We start from the raw sequence: 4,429 nt of genomic DNA, 5'->3' as shown, positions 1-4,429 counted from the left end.
GCCTTTTTTTTTTTTTTTTTTTTTTTTTTACCTGTTTCACCCTAAAAGCAAGTCTCCACTTGCTGCATTCTTACAAGTTATTACAACAGTATTTAATCAAATGAGATATCCACAATTAAGCTTGACATTGGAAATACACACACACACAAACCATTAAAGCAGTGGTAAGGCAGCCAGGTGTGCAAGAAAGCCAGGCAGTTAAAATGTAAATTGAGGTGGTCAGTAGGGGAGAGATTTGGGGGGGCAATGCACATAGGTGATAAGGGAATGAGACTAGCTGGTAAGAAGTAGAGGCTTTACCTGGGGAGTCAGATGTCAGGCAGGTTATAACGTGTCATAAACCCAGTATCTATATTTAGTCTATGGATTTTTTGTATATGATACTTTGACTACAGCTACATTCATTCCCTCTTCCCCACCTGTCTCTCACCTACTAACCACCTCAATTTACATTTTAACTGACTGGCTTTCTTGCATACTTACTGGCCTCTGGCTGCTTTACCACTTCATGCAAGAGCACAGACCATCTGTAGACGCTTCCTCAGCCTGATGAAGGGTGTTTGTGCCCGAATGCTTGCTAAGAGAAAAAAATTTCCAACTATTTGAGTTGGTTTAATAAAAGATATTAGATTTACCCAAAGAACACTGTCTGCCTATGTCCTTAGACTAACACAACTACAAACTATATCCCTGAATGCAAGATGCTATTTTGTTTGTTGACAAAGTAATTTTAATTTGCTAAACAAATAGCAAATGAAAATGCATCCCACAAGATTGTACAAGGTCTCCTTTTATAAGAATGAAGAGCATCAAAGATACCAGTATCAGTCACATACGAGTTTTCATACCAGTTGCAGGAATAGCAAAGCTTAGATAAATGCACTTAAAAGTCTAGAATCCCAGGAAAAAAGCCAAGTTGATCCAACAGCCATGCTCATCAGATTCATGAAGTGGTGGTTACGGTAAAGGGGGAGAAGAGGGGAGAAAACAACAAAAAAGACCCCCCAAACCACAAATAACAATAGACTAAAATAGAGTGGGGAAGAAAAAAAGACAACAAAAAAGAATAAAGCACTGCAAGTCATGTCCTAATCAAGTAGACTCCCATCCACCCTTGACACAAGAGCTCAAAGGTTATCATTTTCCTGGAGTCCTGTGCTTGGATAACAGAGAAGACAAGCCATCCTATTAGCAAGTTCTGGAGAATATAAACATTCAGTTTCCAAATGTTTAAAGTTAAGATTGTTCCAAACTATTTGGGTGGAAATTGCTAGTCCTATGTTTGCCACCAGGTAGAACCAAAAAAATCCTACTAACTTCAATGTGCCTTTGATGAAACTTCACTTTTAGTTTAGCTCTCAGAGTCACTATGCATCTGGCAATTTTACCATTTTCAGTTATTTTATTTTGCCCTTTCCAGCAACAGATGTAAAGGATATCTGAAAAGCACATCTGTAAAAACAAAGTTCCTATCTTTCAGAGACCTACCTGGAATTGTCCCAAGAAACACAGCCATTCAGCCTGCTTGACTGCTTTGCAGTCCTATCACTCCAGAACATGCCAAATTTCCCAAGTATGTTGGATCATGCCAATTCAAACTCATGTCCAAAATTTGTTTAAAGTATTCCCGATTGGAAATTCATTCATATTTCACAGAAAACATTGTAAAGAAAAAATGAAGTGAACATACCCAATGTAGTGAACTTTATTACTCTTGAGCATGTGAAATTGCACTAAAAGGATAAAGTGATGATTTTTTTAAATCAAAACAAGTGCTGAAGTTTGAGGGAACATTCAGAATTTAAAATAAATAAATAAATGGAATATTTCCTGTGTACCCCTAGCTGTAACTGCTACACTAAAGATAGACAGTCAGTTTGTTTTCCAAGCTAAAACTCACCTAGAATGTAAAGTATGCTCACACAGCACAAATGAAATTGTCACCTCAGTATCTGCTTTCAGATTAAAGTGCTTCTTCAGTATCTCCATTCTGCTTGCCTAGATAGCTCTGCCCAGAAGTTAACTTATTCATTGCATGCTACAGTATTAGTAGTCCAATGAATTATGAAGTACTTCCAGAGTCTCAGTTTAGGGCCTTTAAAGCTTCGGTCTCAAGTCTGGCATGATTTACCTAAGCAGCTCTGTAACCCACCACGTATGGATTGCCACCTACCACATTCTGGGACAGCAAGATGGCAGAGATCAGGGAACCTATCACAATTTACACAAGCAGAGAACCTGCTCCCAGAACAGTAACTGCACTTGGCAAGCCCTTATACAAAATACACAAAGCCAAATTTCAAAGTAACAAACGTCTGCGTTTTCTGGAGAGTGTTTCAGCAGTTTTTTGCTGCAGCCCTTCCATGCTTAACATGATTCTTCCAGACCTGTACAATTTAAAAAAAAGTCAACAGGCACAATGATCTATCAGGGAAAGCGACATTCCAAATCAGCAAGGACAAGCGAAAGAAGAGTCAATAAATTAGAGCAATTTTTATATATAAAAAATTTATTTAGATGAGATCTCAAACACTTTAACATGAATTTACAAACGTTTCATGTTAATTCATGTAACTGAGACTATTAAGAAGGGGGAAAATAGAACAGATAGTGGCAGATTTTCCTGATACAATGACCTTACCATAGTGTGTTATTGTAGCATAGTATTACTTCAATCATACTCTCTAGGATGTGTGGGGAGAGAAATGGAAAATAAGCCACTGAAGAAAATGGAGTATCATTACACCATAGACCATCTAATCTGATTCTCATTGGCACCAGACTATAAACAATCATACCTGAGACTTAGGATGCTAGATACACCACTCAGATGTGTGTACTGGATGCTAGTATGCTACTGGGATGTAAGTGGAAAAATAATTTAGATCAACTCTTAGTATGGGTAAGGACCTAGATACGTATGACTGTTATGCCTGTTTTCAATGGTGCCAGTGTAAATTAAAGATGGGGAGGGAAGTTCAGAGAAAAAAAAAGAGGCAGTATTAGGTGAGCCTTATAAAGCAATTATTTCAACCACCTGAGATATACTGAATGTAAGATAATTTCAAGTTCATACACATTTGCTGCAGATAGTTTTCAGAAATGGTAAAAATTAACAACTCTTAACAAAGACAAGTATTAGATTTTTTAGTAGTACAGTACACACGTTTTGAAGTGTCCAGTTGTGATAAACTGCTCAAATGAGAAAGGGCAATATGCTTTTTAAATTGGCTAATATTTTCAAATTAGAATTTTAGGTTAGGATTCCCCTTCTGGAGACTGTTTCAGATTTATTCACCCTCTTGAATCTCTGCCCTCTGGATAGTCTGTGTCAAGTGCTGCGCTGCAGGAACTCCTGTTTTCCAACAAACTGGCTTGCTCTGTAGGTTTGTAGTCCATTGTTAAATTGCTGATTGGGTAAAACGAATTTCCTATGTCTTCTCTAGCACAGCTTGCAATGCAACAGAAGCAGAGGTAAAAGAATGCACTAGAATACCAGAGCTCCTCTTAAACACCAATGGAGTCAGGCTGTTGGCACCAATAAGAAATTCTGTTTTTAACAAATCTGCAAATATTTAAAATCCAAAGTTAGTCAGTTATAATATATTAACTCATACACTTAATCTAACTGCCCTTCCAACCAGTTTTCTGATTGCATGGGTCTGACTTTTTTTGGCTAATATTAACCCAGACTTCAGTTTGCTATAATTTATCTCAGTTGGCTGCACTCATGCCTACTTAAGCTCTCTGTCTCGTCTCTTAAAAAATAAAGATGATATTTCCATATTACTAATTTATGCAGTAAAGAAAACTTCAGGGTTTTGTTTGTTTATATTTATGCATATTCTTGCATTAGAAATACCAAGTTTTCATTTTATTAATACTGGGGATTCTCTGTAGGCTTGCAGAACTACAGATTTTACAAGGCATTGGAATCTAATCTAATCAGTCTTCAAAGCCTTCAATTGAGAGAGGAAGGATCATTTAGGCGAATTGTTCTCAACCTTTTCAGAGTCACACCACCCCTGCACAACGTTTTTGAATGTGGCAGTACCCCCAGCTAAGAATCACTATGCTCAGCTTATCTCAGTGTTTCTCAACTGTGTACTGCTGCCTTCAGATAAAACTTCCACATGTGCCTACTGCACAGCCAAGCTGGAAAGGGCTGTGGCACGTGCACACACTACTTCTGCATTAGAGTACTCTGATCAGCCTAAAGCGGGGAGGAAAGCTGGCTCATGCTCAATCCTTCCTAATCCAACTTTGCACAACATCCCCCAAAGAGGCATGCAAGATAGGTGAAACTATTTCCAGAAAGTGTGGGGGGGGAGAAGGGGCTAGACTGGAACAACTGCAGCCCAAGGCAGCAATCCTACTTGCTTCAGGTTTATCAGAGAGCCCTAATACAGGAGCATGTGGGGCAGTTTTA

The 4,429-nt window shown here is 38.3% G+C and overlaps 1 protein-coding gene across 3 annotated transcripts in view; it reads right to left on the bottom strand.

The window, feature by feature from the left end:
* Positions 1 to 2,482: 2,482 nt before the first annotated feature.
* Positions 2,483 to 4,429, bottom strand: part of LOC109303050 (chitin-binding lectin 1-like) — a 5,485-nt gene continuing 3,538 nt past the window's right edge. For all 3 annotated transcript variants that reach the window (XR_002098995.1, XR_002098996.1, XR_002098997.1), the window contains one exon: positions 2,483 to 3,565. The gene's annotated coding sequence lies outside the window, so the exon portion shown is untranslated. The remainder of the gene's footprint in view (positions 3,566 to 4,429) is intronic.

This window comes from Gavialis gangeticus, unplaced genomic scaffold (genome assembly GCF_001723915.1).
Source record: "Gavialis gangeticus isolate Ggan-Ray unplaced genomic scaffold, GavGan_comp1, whole genome shotgun sequence".
In the NCBI taxonomy this organism is placed as follows: Eukaryota; Metazoa; Chordata; order Crocodylia; family Gavialidae; genus Gavialis; species Gavialis gangeticus.
The sequence above is the reverse complement of the archived record's forward strand: the minus strand, read 5'-3'. Positions and strand labels throughout refer to the sequence as shown.